The following is a 15,163-nucleotide window of genomic DNA, read 5'->3' as shown; positions in this document are numbered from 1 at the left end:
CAACTAAAATGCAATGCTGCAAGGAAAGCACCATACAGAAAACCAGCCAAAACCACTTATCAAGTGGGGTGCATATGCATTACAAGAAATGTAAATAAGCATCTTCCACTTAATTTAGTGGTGAGCATAGGGGCACATCCACTTATTCAACAGGAAAGCTCATTGACACATCCATTTATCCAATGGGAAAGCTTAATACAAGCAAACCACTTGTTCGATGGGGTAAGTACATCAACAATAACAAATTTAAAGCCGCTGGCAGTACTAACATCTAGTGCTTACAAAATAAAGCGCATAGATATGATAGCTTTCAGTGGTATAACCATCCGAAGCATACAAAATAACAAATTTAAACCTGCTGGCAGTACTACCATCTAGTGGTTACAAAATAAAGTGCATAGAAATGGTTGCTTTCAGTGGTATAACCATCTGAAGCATTTCAAGTTAGCACATGTGCATTGTGTATATCAAATAAGAGGATTAGCTGCTGATATGAAGTGCTGGTGTAAATGAACTGCAGAAACACCCCACTATAGTGCCAAATAACATCTACCCAATAACCCAGCTATAAAAAACAATTTGATACCTTGAATGGATGAAATAAAAGGCTGGTACAGGTCTGAAAACTCCATTTTTGTTGCTGTACTTTGGACAAATCAGAAATGACAAACTACTATTGATGCTCTCGACACTTAGAAAAGAACCATACAAACACACCCACGACCATACAACTAGAAAATCACTTCAAAGTCCACCAAACTGGACAAGTCAGAAATGACAAACTGCTATTGATGCTCTCAACACTTAGAAAAGAAGCATACAAACACACCCACAAGCATACAACTAGAAAATCACTTCAAACTCCACCAAACACACAAAATATGAAATATAATTTATAGGAAAATAGATACACAAACTTATACTGAAATGTTTATTTCAATTTCAAGTATGGCCTCCTAAAATCATGATAACTCCACAAGAAATGCTCAGATTTGAATGGATTGTCTTCTAACAAGCTAGGCTCCTCTATTCAAGATGATAGATGCCTCAAAACCCAGGTGCCCCCTTACAAGCAAAAATCAGCATGTGGTACAGCTCCATAAATCTGCACTCTACCTTATACTATACAACCTATGAATGAAAGGATGATAGCAACCAAACATAAATGAAATTATATTAAAACACCCTTATTTGCATCCCAAGTTTGTCAGCCTCGCAAGTAAGAATATTATGATCTAGCATGAGGAATGGTATAGCCAACCTCGAAAAAAACCCTTCAACTCACCCTCAAGAACTTCATCAATCTCATCACAAACAAAATTAAAATTTGCATGTCAAAAATCTCCACAACTACAAACTACTGAATCTTCAATTTGTAGCAATGGTGATTCCTGGATGAAACCACACCAACTTGCTAGGAGGTTTTCGCCCTCAAAAGATTTGGAAGAACTCAAGTTAATTCCAATAGCATAACAATATCATTCATAAGTATATCTTCAAAATGATTTTTGAAGGGAATTATACAAATTAAAAATGCAATAATGCACTTTATTTCCCTCACAAAGACCTTTTTTACAATAATAATACCATTTCATGTGCAAAGGCCCCCTTATCTCAGCATCCAACTTTTAAAACACTTAATCACCTTTCCAATAAGCTATTACACTAAGTTGTCCTATTATTTGTCAACATTAGACATTGGTGAAGTATTAATTAATAACTCACCCAGGTTACAAAAAGCTCCAAAACTGCATCAAAAACAAACTTTGATCATACCAATGTGACTCTGAAGACTTGAGATGATGATCAAGGTCAACCGGGTGACTTACTAAAAATGGACTACTCCTCCAAGAAGTTCGGAGAGGACACAAAAGGTCAAAAACTTATTTTGAAAGCATCACTAGATTCATCAAGGCCAATTGAGCTTATTACCATAAACCAAAGTCACTGTTGACCATCCCTGACCACTCCAAGAATATTTGGAGTTCTTGCCAACACATGAAGAAGCCTTTGGAAGAACTCAGAAATTCGCTAAAAGTTCACAATTTTATATTGCTAAAATTCAGGACATTGTACTAAATATAAGAGGCTGACCAACATCTATGGAAGGAGAAATCTGCTATTGATAGAACTAATGTCAGTTTCAAAAATGAACATCGGCTTAAAAAAAAGCCCTCAATATTCATTATCTTCCATATTAGGTTGCCCATCAAACTAAATAATAGAACATTACTGTACAAAAATATCTTTCAACAAGAGCATTCATACCAGAAGGCAATTATGTCCTTGAAGAAGGTCTCAATTCCCAATACAAACATGATGATTCATCATAGCATCTTGTTGAGGTGTCTAAAGTCGCGGAACTAAAACTTCATCCGGCCAACACAGAATAGAAATGATAAGAATCCTATCCTCTCTTGAGATAAGGAAATCCCTAATGTTGTGTTAATTTGATCAATGGGGATGACCTCAATGTTTCGGTTGTCAAGTCTTGACTGCAGGATAGCTTAGTAGTTGATGTGTTTTGTTGGAAACACAAAGGGGACTTACAATTAGATGGAATTGGTTTCGTACAGGTTCCCTAAAATCTTACAATCCTATTTCATCTTATTTGCTTCTAATTGATGCTACTTCAGCTTGACTTGCGCGCTTCTTTTAATAAAAATGGAAAAAACGGGGAGATAAGGATAAAGAGTAAATAAGAACAGCAAGCTAATTTAACTAAGACAGCATATTTGAACACATAGACGGAAGTCTTAAAATAACTAAAAATTACTTTGCCAGCTAATTAGCACAACTAGGTAAAAACTAGTGCAATCATCTAAGGATTTTGAATTTTCAAGCTACTAAATACAAATGATGGACTCTTACAGCCATTCATTCAAATCTAACAACCGAACTTAGCACAAAAGGGGGCTCAGACTAACCATGCAGAGGGAATAATAATCAACTATTTCCTAATGGTATGAACCAAGATCTCATCAAATACATGCATAAATAAACTGTCTGAAAATAAATACAGTTGCAGAAATATAAAATAGATGGAGAAGAGGACCATGCACTCACAGTAAAAAAGACATAGCTTTAACATCCATTAAATTTTGTATATATTTTGCCAGTGTTTTTGCAACAATCTTTAACTTTTTGCCTGAAATAAAGGAGAAACTAACTCCTTTATATAGAGTTCCCAAAAATGGATGAATGGCCAAGATTAAACTTAAACAAGCAAGCCAGATTCATCCTCTATCAAAACTACCCATACCCATAAATGGGAGACAAAATTTCAACAACAACAAAAGGGGAAACAATAACTACCAAAAAGGTAATCAATAACTACCCAAAAAGCTGCTCCAAAAAGTGCACATGCACGGAGCTCAAAATTTACATCAGCTTTGGTAGTTAGGAATGAACTTTATGCCTGAAAAAGTGCATTTTAAGATTTAAAAAGAAACATATATTTTAGGAAAGCACTTTTTCTTTTCTTGTTGTGGACTCTTTTTCAACAAATTCGACCTCGTCGCGCAAGTACTCTCCTCAGATATCCCAATCGGCTGCACGCTCTACCCGAACGTAGTCGTGGAATCTTAGGCACAATTTGAACAATTCGGTTGTTGGAGGCATAGGAGGATTAAACATTTTATAATGGAGGCTATCTACATTCTCCAACTCTTCTCTCCAGTATGATCTATGATTCTCAAAGCACGATATATTTGCTTGTAGCCCACTAGCAAATTCCAGGTCTTCCATGGAGTAGGTGATCTTGGTTTTCAGCCTGTCCTCCCACTGTGGTTGCGCCTCATTGCCTATCATACTACTTTTCCAGCCAGGGACCATTGATCTGAGGATCTTTTCACCAAGATCCTTCACGTTTGACAAAGCGTCATCGCACTTATCTTGCATTTTGTTGATATTATCCTTCATGTCGTTCTTCATGCTAAGAATCCAATACCATTCCTTGAAGGTATTGACATCATAGCGATCTAGGATAATATAAAGTGTGGGGATTTGAGAGCAGGTCCAAAATAGAGCCCTTATGAGGGGCAATGCCTTGGCAATCACCTCATGAGTGTTATAACATTCCTTCCTCAGCTTACACATTTTGATAAGAGTGGATTCCCTATGGAGAGCCATTTCTCGCAGATCTTTGAAGATTTGTTCTCCCTTTTCCTTAATGCCTTGAATCCATTCCCTGACGGCCTTGGCGGTATCACGCACTCCGTCAAATTCAGTTGTGGTCCTTTGTGTTAATGCCAATGGGGGAACATGGGATTCAGCGGCATGTTGCAGCGGCCTCAGCAGGTGATCAATGTACCCCTCAGCTTGCTCGGCACGAACTCGGTACATGTCTCTCTCAGCGGTCATTTCGTCGAGCTGTCTGAGCATATTCTACACAGAATCTTTGAACTCTTCCCTTTCCTGCTCTTTAGTGGCTCGCCCTATTGGGATGGTCGCAAAACTATAATCAGCTAATGCAATCCGAACCGCTAGTTTATTTGCAGATGGGGTGGCAATATGAATGGTGCGGTTCCTTTGCTCATCCTTAGTGATCCTGGAGTAGGTCTTGGGCTTTTTCTTACCTTTGGATTTTATTTCTCCTATGCGAGAGAAGATATCCTCCACGTTGATAGGTAGCTTGACGGCTGCCTTTCGCTGCACACGAGCAATTAGCCAGTCCTGAGGGATGGTCTGTCCAGATGTAATTGCCAAATTCCCACTCTGTTCCTTGGAGGCTTCAACTGGCTCACTGCCTACCTACAATTGATCGGTCATAGAAGGAATGGATGCAGTATCCAATCCCTTACTCATGGCTGAGTTCTCTCCTACCTCGTTGAACAACTGTCGGGTATCCTCTGGTGATGGTTGCTCTTCAGTTTTGTCGGGCTCCTGAGTCTCATCCTCCTTTTGTTCTCCCTCAATGGTGATGCCATCCTTACCGCCGCAATTCAATTCCAATTCATGCCTACTTCACTGTGTGAGCTCATGCTTACCAGCCTCTTGATTAGGTGCAATCTCTCCCTCCTCAACCTAATTTCTAGGTTCATCAGGGCCAACGACCCTTACCTCTGCATCTTGTTCATCTTGTGCCTGAGGATTATTTGCCTCGAATGCATCAACATCACTCTGTGAAGGCGGAGCAGGTATGTAGTCAAGTTCAACTACATCATCCTCCGAACTGGGGTCTTTGGATGATGAACTAACTTTTGGCCTCCTGATAGGGATCTTTTCTCTCCTTGTTCTTTTTGATGTCCGAGTCCCTCTATTGGCTCTGGCTTTCTTCCTCTTCTTTCTAGGTTTCTCAACCTCTTCCTTTGGTGCACTTGAGGTTCCTTCATCCTCCGAAGACTAGGAATCGAGACTGCCCATCAAATTGTACATGAATTGGGTCCCTTCATGGGTCAGTTTCTCAATTTGTTGGGATAGCCAATAATCGGTATACCTCCTTGGAGCTTCCATGACTGCCTCAAAATCAATGATTGGATCCTGAGTCCAATCAATGTCTGGCAAGAGGTATTTAACTGCCTCAAATTCTCAGACTTGCAAGCAATTACCATAATCTGTCACCTGATCTGGGACCTGACGGTACTCATAAAGCCGCATTTGCTGGACACTTAGCCTAGAATACTCACGCCGTCGGACCTCAAAGTCATCGGAACAGTTGCTCTAATAATCCTCAATTGATGCCTTCGCCCTGTAGCGCTTGCCATAGGCTCTTTTTACCAATTTATCATGATCGAAGCACTTCCTAGGGAAATGTTCTTGTAGGCCATAGGACGCCAATTCAGCAAACGACTCCTCAGCTTGCACCGAATTCTTTAAATGCACATCAAGGGTACCCAAAATCATGGGGAAGGTGAACCCGGATTGCTTCTTATCTCTGAATAGGCTCCCTGTTGGGTGCGCCTGTCTTGCAACTTCCATGAGGACTATTTTGTTTGTTGGATAACGTGGAAGCCGGAATGGTGCTCCCTCAAAGCCTGCTATTCTGATGTAAGTGAACCTAGGGAATTGGATAAACCATGCACCATATTTCTGGATCAAAATGATAGCCTGTTCTAAGAGCCTAATGTGCAATCCTCCTTGCATTAATCTAACTAGGCGCATTGTAAAGGCATCATTGACACGCTCATACTGACCAATTGCGTATGCAATGTTATTCTTTTCCCTTTGAGCAATGTCATAATAATGCAGTTGAGGGTAGCATTCATACACCTTTACCTGATTCGGCCCGTTCCTGATCTCACCTTTCTTGATTAACCCTGTCAGTGGCTGGTATCGGGCAAGCATGTAAATCAAGTAGGAAGTCATGGTAAAGTACTTATTTTCTTCAAGCTCGATCAGCTGTGTATGGATATTGTCGTTGATGATCTGAGCCCAGTCGAACTTGAACTTCCCAGCAAAGACCTACTCGGTAAAGTAGAACATCCATTCTTCAAAAAAATTAGATTGAGGGAGTCCCATGACCCGGCTGAGTAAGGTGACCATATCACCATACTCGTTATGAAAATCACTTCTGGGGGTCTTTTTACTGATCCTAATGCTTGGGGTCTTCTTTCTTTGTACCATTCTTCGTTTACCAACGTCTTGCATTTAGCAGGATTCATGTCATAAGCGGCCTGCGCCTCATCAATAGTTGTAGCAATAGGATTATCGGGAAATGGGATATCAAATGCCTCCCCAATGGCTTCAGGTGTGAAATCAGCTAGCACCATCCCCTCTAGCACCACTAATCTAGTTTCTGGCTAATAATGTCTAGCAGCCTCAACCACTAGTTCATAATTCTGCACGGCCGGAGGGAAACCTGCTACCTGAGCAATACCACTCTCCATCATCCGCCTGGGCTTGCCATAGGCGTTTGGAGAGTATACCCTATTCCTGAAATCTTGAATATCTATGTGGCCCAAATCCGTGTCACCTATGTTCTCCCATACACTCTGGACCTTTGACTCCCTAACTCCTCCCCTTTGGTATTGGTACTTCATTTTCTCGCCTCTTCGGGGAATGTCAGACTTGGAAACCCGTGATGTTTCGGTTGCACCGGGTGTCTTTGAGGATACAACCGTCAATCTAGGCATTTATCCTGCACAATCGGACACGGATTACGAGACGAGATAAAGCAACAGAACGGGTTAGCCAAGATAGAGGACGACATTAGCGCATAAAACCAATGATCAATGGGAACATCGAATTTGAAAAAGCATGACACTTCAATAAAAAGAGCTTGATTATTTGAAAATGAAATACTATGAAACAGGAAATTAAGTCGGTCTTGTTTAAATTTCGCTGCTTGGAGCGGATTCCAAAAACGCCGCTTCCGAGGGATTACGGCAGCAAGGGCAAATGTTCAATCTTGCGACTCAAGGTTCAGATGTTTTAATGATTGCTAATCTTTCGCACTTGGAAAAGAGTTTTGCTTAAGTTCAGATTTAAAATATTCAAAATTTCTCTAAGTCTGAATTTTTTTATTTCAACGGTTAATTTCCCTAGCCGGCTTTGTTATTGCATGTTGTGCTTGATGTTTTAAAAATTATGACCTACAAAACTTCACTTTTCACCCATGTATATCATCTAGTTAAACATCATGACCAATTTTGCATAATTATAGATTTGAAGGAGAGAATTGAAGCTTACCTGGCGGACTGCCCAACGTAGAATGATCTTCGGCCAAAAACAACCTTTTGCAAATTGCGATTCTTGAAATTTCGGAGACTTGGGCGATTTTGCAAAGTCTAACGCCTTTCAACTACATTCTTTTTTCGCGACTTCGGAGTGCAAGGGCCTTTTGCCAGGTTTAACGCATTTCAACTCTTCTAAAACTCGGGCGACCGGACTGCACGAAGAGGCGCTTGGAAAGTTTTTATGTTTGAAAACCCCGACCTTGTTCTTCACGCGATTTTGAATTTCGGCAAAAAGGAAGGGAATGCAAAATCTAACGCCTTTCAACTACAATCTGAACTTCGCATTTCGGCATAAAGAAAGGCATCTGCAAATTTAGAAGTTAAAAAAACACCCCTTCTTCACTCGATCTCGGGCTGGGAGAGGGTTTAGCAAACCTTCTAGTTGAACGCCTTACCCAAATTTTGCATGACTTTCCTGTTTGCTTGTTTTTGGGCTGAATGCATTTTTCGCAAGTTTATAAAAATGACGCTTTGCCTCATTTTCAGGTAAAAAGGACTTTTCGCAAGTGTTTTAAGTTTACGCCCTTTTCTCATGTTGCGCGATTTTCACTTTTGCCCATTTTTGAGCCAAAAGCACTTTTTGCAAGCTTAAAAAAAATTAACGCCTTTCCCTATTTTCGGGCAAAAAGGACTTTTGGGAAATGTTTTAGTTCAACGCCCTTTTAACTATACTGGCATTTTCGGCTAGAAAAGGCTTTACGAAAAGTTTTATTTTTAACGCCTTCACTATACATTTTGCGCAATTTCGAGCTGGGAGAACAAAATGCAAACTTTAAAGGTCTTCACTATATTTTTGCGCGATTTCAAGTTGCTTGCCCATTTTTGAGCCAAAAGCATTAAATGCAAACGTTAGAAGTTAAAACGCCCTTTTACTTCTCTTGCGCGATTTTACTTGCTTGCCCATTTTCGGGCTGGGAGGACTTTTTGCAAAGTTTTGACGATTAACGCCTTTCTATCATTTTCGGGGTTTCGACCATTTTTGCAAAAGTTTTGAAATTTAACGCCTTTCACTTGTTTTGGCATTTTCAAGGTTTCGGCCATTTTTGCAAAAGTTTTAAGTTTAAACGCCCCTTCACTTGTTTTGACATTTTCGGGCCAAAAGCATAAAATGTAACTTTTAAAAGGTGACGCCTAACTATACATTTCGAAATTCGGCCCGAAGGCTCACTTTGCAAACCTTCTAAAATGACGCCTTCCCTTATATTTTGAAATTCGGCCTGAAGGCATTTTCAAAAAGTTTAACGTTAAAGACAAAATCGACCTAAAAGGCCTTTTTGCAAACCCATGGACAACTGACATTCTTGCCCACTTAGCCGATTTTCAAATATGCAAAATTTAGTCTCCCTTGGAAGAATTTTGAAAATTAAAAATTGAGAGACTCTGCAAATTCACCCCTTGGCCCTGCAACTTAGATTAACAGATGCCCCATCTCCTTGCACGGCTCCTGATTCAACCCTCTCATTACGGACGGGATCACTCCTGACCTCTTACGAACTCCTCAGGACTTAAGGAACAGGGCGGGCTCACTCTCCTGCAGGATCATTTCCTCACTACTACCTGATGCATCTCAAATGGCAGATAAAAAAAAAATCAAAATCCCACACCGGGGCAAGACGAAAATCAGAAAAGAGAAAGGGGGGACCCTGTCGAGGACGAGGAGTGTGTGCAACGCACAACACATCTAAGATATATTTTCTCAATTTCTTTTTGACAAATTTTATATTGCAGTAGTTGAATGACAACAACAATTTTCTAAATGAAGATGTCATGCTGACACTACAAAAACCAATGTCGAGAAAGTGTTTTGAGGGGCAACCTTGAACTTAATAAATGGTTGGGTAGGGTACTGCAACTTGTTGAAATATCTAGCTGGTATCGTAGTCTACTATGCTAACTTTTAATGTTGCCATTGGCAATTAAAATTTAAGTAATATGTGAGCGATTAGCTATTGTAATTTTAAATTGGGCCCTAAGTCAATGTTATGTAAAGTGTGGCCCCAATTGTACCTTATTTGTAAATTAAAAGGTGTTTGTAAATTAAAAGGTGGCGCCAAAAGCAAGGAAATAAAATAAAAGATAATATTTAGAAGTCGGCCTTATAGGCCCAGCCAACTCATGAAAGAGAGATCGAGTCTTGTATATAACAAAACTCAATCTACACATTCAAAAACAAGCATTCCATTGTCATGTGAAATTATCAAGCAATCAAATTCAGTCATACAAGCAATCTGCCTCATGCGAACTATCATCTTCAGAGAATATGATGCCTTGCTATCACTAGCGAATTGCTCTCATATGGTGTGAATCTGATCATCATTGTTCAGGCGACTTTGTGCTCAATCCAAGCAGCCATTCTCCTAACTTCAGATCCAAATCTGAACCTGATTTGCAGCAGACTTATGCGAACTTGTGATCATGTCTTGCTGAGAAATCTGAGCAAACTTCGATGATCTAATTGCTGGAAGAAACTGTGCGACTGAGAGCAGCAATCAAGTGCAGCAATCATACACCATTATGATGGCAAATCCTTGAGCTCAAGTTCAGTAATTAGGGTTTTCATATCAAAGGTTTGACTGGGCATAATTCTGCCCTAGGTTGAGAGCTATATCAGATAAGTAATCTGATCCATGTTGTTATTGTAATCTGCTCATAATAAAAGTTTTGATCTGAGACATTAGTTGCTGGGTTTTTCCTCCAAGAGGGAGGTTTTCCCAGGGTATATTTGTGTTGTGTGTTCTTCTTGCTGTGCATAGTGTTTTCTGCTCATTAATTGTTAATCTGATCAGTAAAAATTAACACAACTATGTGAAGGGCGACATCCTTCTATCCATGGGAGCAGAGTGAAGTCTCAGTGAAGCATCCTTGGCTTCTACTGTATGCAAAATTTTATTAGTGGCGGCACATAGGGTGTTGAGCAAACCTTCATTGTAAAAGGTGTCACCAAGGGTTTTGGGAACAAAAAGTGAAAAGTTGTCATTGGTGTATTTCAAGATTTGCAAATATAATGTCCCCTACTAGGAGGCTGCCCATTTCCCAATGAATTAACACACATTACTATACACTATTATGCTTCAATTCATATTTCCTAAACTATTACATGAATTAGTATTCAATACACAATCAACATTCATTGTATTAAATCCAATCTTAGCTTCTTTCCTAATCCTAATGAGGGATGGAGATTTACTGTCATGGGCGCTGACACCAGCTACAACGAGGCTCCCTCAAGGCCCAGGACTACATCCCTACCCATCTTGGGCTCACCATCACTTCTGATGATTTTACTCACCTTTCCCTACACACACCAGCCTGTCCCCTCATAGGACTTAGTAGATGAATTAAGACTGGGCCAATAATATAATAATCTTTCATGTATTATGAATGCATATGAAATTAAGTATGACTATCATACATATTGCAGTCTATATTAATATTACTATTAAAATCTGCATAAGAACATTATCAGGCTTCGTATATTAAGCACATCCCCATGCATACCACCATGAACAAGGATGTTACTGCCTGTAACTTAATAACAGTTCTGATCTGATCTGATTGATGATGATATCACTGGAGGCTTTTGATTCCTTTCATTTATATCTCTCAATGAGAGGGAGAGGTCATACCTCTTCATCATGTATGCCCTTTGGCAAGAGACCACCCTTTCACCATTAGCACCTTTTTTAAGAGTGCAACTCTTCAATATTTCTGCCCTTTGAAAGAGACAACTTTTCACAATCAAATCTGAACTTCTAATTTAAATCAGATCTGTACTTCTAATTCCGAAATTATCCCCCCTTCAAATGAGTTCTCTTCTCCCTTTTATACCTCATATTTGGGGGAGTCGCAACTTATCATTTCATGCCTTTTGACCATTCATTAATTTTAATCAAATTTTAATTGTATTTAATTACATTTTTTTTATATTTTTATATAATTTTTATTTTTATTCTCGTGTATTTTAATTATATTATTATTATTTATTATTAAAATATATTTCAAAGTGGGGGAATTATAGCAAAGATGGCATTAGATAAAGAAAGATTTTAGATCATTCAACTCACAGATTTGAGTTAGGTTGTTGAAGGGTTAATCAAAGAAAAAAAAGGCTCGGATTCAAAGCATCAAGGAAATTATCAAACAATATCAAGATTTTCAAATTTCTACCATGCTCAACATAGAAAAAAGCTTCATCAAATTCATTCAAACCCACCTATTTTTAGCCCGCTCTAAAAATATCTCCCCATATCATTTTCAAGGAGAAGAGCATATTTAGAGTTTTGCTATTTTTAACCAAAGCTATTTTTAGCATGCTCTATCTATAGTCCTAAGTTAAGTATTGTTAATTAATCTATCTTTAAACCTCTTGCCATATAAAAGGTGATCTTTAATTGAGTTTGTAATAATTTGTACAGACGATTTAACTTGAGATTGTAAAACTTAAGTTTTAGTATTAGGATAAGATTTTATTGTAAAAATTGCATTGGATAGTATTATAGACTATTAGTGAATTGCCAGTCAAAATTTTGTCAGTAGCTAGAGTAAAAGTAGCAATTATCTTTTTTGTTTAATTTCATGCAACAACTTTGTAAACATTATAAATGTGTGTCATTTGCACTTAGATTTCTAATGGTAACTCCCAAACCTGCTTCTTGCTAGAATTGTTGTTCACCAATTATTCATGTTTATTAATCTAGAATTCATTATTCATTCAATAGTATTTAGTAAACCTATTTTGCTTCTAAATTACCATTGAAGCATTCCCATTGAAACTCAACAACTATTAAAATCTTCATATCGTAGTGGGTGTTAGGTCGGTTTCTTGTAGCTTTGAATGCAACTATCATGTTTAGCTTCTAACATCTGATGCATGTGCTTAAGTCTGTTTAATCTCAACATGCATTCAAACTTTGCTTTTAGCTGAACAACACAATCATGTAGTCAAAGGATTTAGTTTCAATCACAAAATATAAAAAGCCTTTGCCTTGACTTGAAAAGCATGTCAATCTTTTTCTCTAAGTGAACCAAAAAAATACACATTTAATTTTATTTAGCATGACTGTCAACCACCCAAAAAAATACTAAAGATTGTCAAGAAGCAAGTCCATATTATCTAGACTGTGTTAGTTTTTGTTTATAAGGGAAGGGAATTCTTCTTCTAGTTTTAAGAGCAGTTTTACCACACATCTATTTGATTTTGTGTCACACTAAAAGCTGCAAATTATATTGCTGATAGTATCCAAAAGACAATCATTTTTGTGGTTGGATACTAGCATGCCCAACAAAGATCAAGGCATTATAATATGGAACTAGTGGTTGGCAAGAAATTTTAGAATTTCTAGAGAAAAATTAAGTCTTGCAATTACAACCTAAACCTATTAGTTGGAGACGAATTCTACAATTTTTAAAGAACTAAAAAAATATAGCATGCAGAATATAGAGCAAAATTGAGGCTTCAATATCAGTATTGGTCAAGCTCCAAAAGTCCTAATCATATAAGAAATTATCTCTTTAAGTGTCTTCTTACGAAGCAAGAGTTAAGCTATTAATCACAATCTCCATTGTTAATGAAAAATTATCAACACCAAAGAAACTTAATGAAATGAAAAAAATAGTAAACACATACATTTCTTGAACACATCTAAAAAGTGTAAAGCATGTACAAGAAAATTCTGTTGAAATAAAACGTCTGTAAGAAACATGAAAAAAATGAATCAAAAATACACTTCCAATTCCCAAGTATGAGATAAAGGTAACATCATAAAACCTATCTACGAACAGGTGCTAGGAGTTAGATTAACAATTTAACTTAAGCCTGTGCATTATATAAAGATCTCCATATCTTTACGAAAGAAATACATTAGTTTCCATATTTACAGGGGCTGAAATGTAGTATAAATATAGTGAAGGTTGTTGATGACTATGAACATAAATCTCCAAACAATTATGACAAGTACCTACCTTCTAAGGTAATATAAAAAAGTAATAAACCAAGTTCCATTAATCAAGAAAATAGAAGTTGGTAAATCAAGGTGTGATCTTAACACCAGTGATATGATCTGTATGCTTAAGTCTCATCGGCACTAAAATTGTTATTTTTCATGGACTGGTTAAGACTTGAACCTAGGACCTCCCGCATGCTGGGGTGCTCTACCATTTAGCTACTGTTTGTCATTGTGATTCAGGATTTACGGTAGGCTCATTATTACTATGCAGATGTGGCTCATTTATCCAACATCTCTTTCATTGGCATCAGTTGCAGCACCCAATCTCACTGTAAGTCTTAGCACCATCATCAATGGTGGCATAAGTCCTTATAGAAGCCCTTCTAGTGCCAAGGCCAATAATGTAAACAGCATCAACGTTAGTGCCAACAGCACCAAACACATCCATACCAGTAACAATTATGTTTAACTCCACCCAACAGCAAATGTCAAACATTTGATTTGTCCCACCAATTCATTTTTTTGTGTCAAGTGCTTTGAAAACCAAACAATAGCTTTCTAAGTTAGCACTAGAATTTTGCACGGCAAAACCTCAACTACAAATTCAAAACTGTAAAAAATGAAAGTTGACCCATAACAACTACCCATTCGAATTTTCTTCATTATGTGTATCATATGCACTATATATACGCACACACCTCAATTAATTTAGATTACTTTGTGACAAAATCCCACTCTACTATTAGCAGAGGTATTCAGACGCCTTTTCTTAAAGGTTTGTTCAATAAACAGTTTACTGAAATATAATTCTTATAATCTAGTTTTGTTTTCTATTTGTCACTTTGCAAACTGTGAATTTCTATTGTATGTGTGTTGGATGCTCCCACTTCTGCCATCAATACATTGGCACTTCTCATTCAATACGTTCTTCCCAAAATATCTATTGGGATCGGAAGTAATGGCACTTAAAAATTGAACTTCCTGTAGAACAAGAACAAAGTATAGGAGGGACAAAATGCCTACTCACGTTCCTTCGCGTTTGCATTGAAGAATGTTAAATGCTTCTGACTCAAATTCTACCAATTGTGTATGTTAGATTATTATATATGCACTCAAAAACAGAAAGTGGATTCATATATGATCACTTCGTGTAAATTCCTCACCACTGATTACCTCAAAAATAGAGCCCTCAATGTAAGTCAGGTCTAGATTAGTGGTTAGAATCCGTGAAAATTCCAAGTTAATTAACATATTCTCCAATTTGAAGACACGCTTGGACTGAACAGTTCGAGTGGTACATGTTTGATAACAGGCGCAACAAGAAGAAAACCCCACCTTAGCAACCTGAACTTTATTAAGGTTTGGCTAGAATCTGCACTCCTCACATTCTACTGCCTAAGCTATTCTGATGATGGATCATGGAATGTGATCCAAAATGTTTTTAACTTTTAACAAAATGTAAAATTGCTACACAGTCTTCAGCAAAAGTTTCAGTGTGATCTAAAATCATTTTGATACTCAGCCCTATATCGGTGGGAATCG

At 37.9% G+C, this 15,163-nt stretch overlaps 1 protein-coding gene across 1 annotated transcript in view; it reads right to left on the bottom strand.

Annotated features, from left to right (window-relative positions):
* Positions 1–15,163, bottom strand: part of LOC131066305 (uncharacterized) — an 89,503-nt gene that overhangs the window by 73,643 nt on the left and 697 nt on the right. The window lies entirely within an intron of this gene.

Source organism: Cryptomeria japonica, chromosome 8 (genome assembly GCF_030272615.1).
Source record: "Cryptomeria japonica chromosome 8, Sugi_1.0, whole genome shotgun sequence".
Lineage (NCBI taxonomy): Eukaryota > Viridiplantae > Streptophyta > Pinopsida > Cupressales > Cupressaceae > Cryptomeria > Cryptomeria japonica.
Note: the sequence above shows the minus strand (reverse complement) of the source record. Positions and strands in the feature narration are given on the sequence as shown.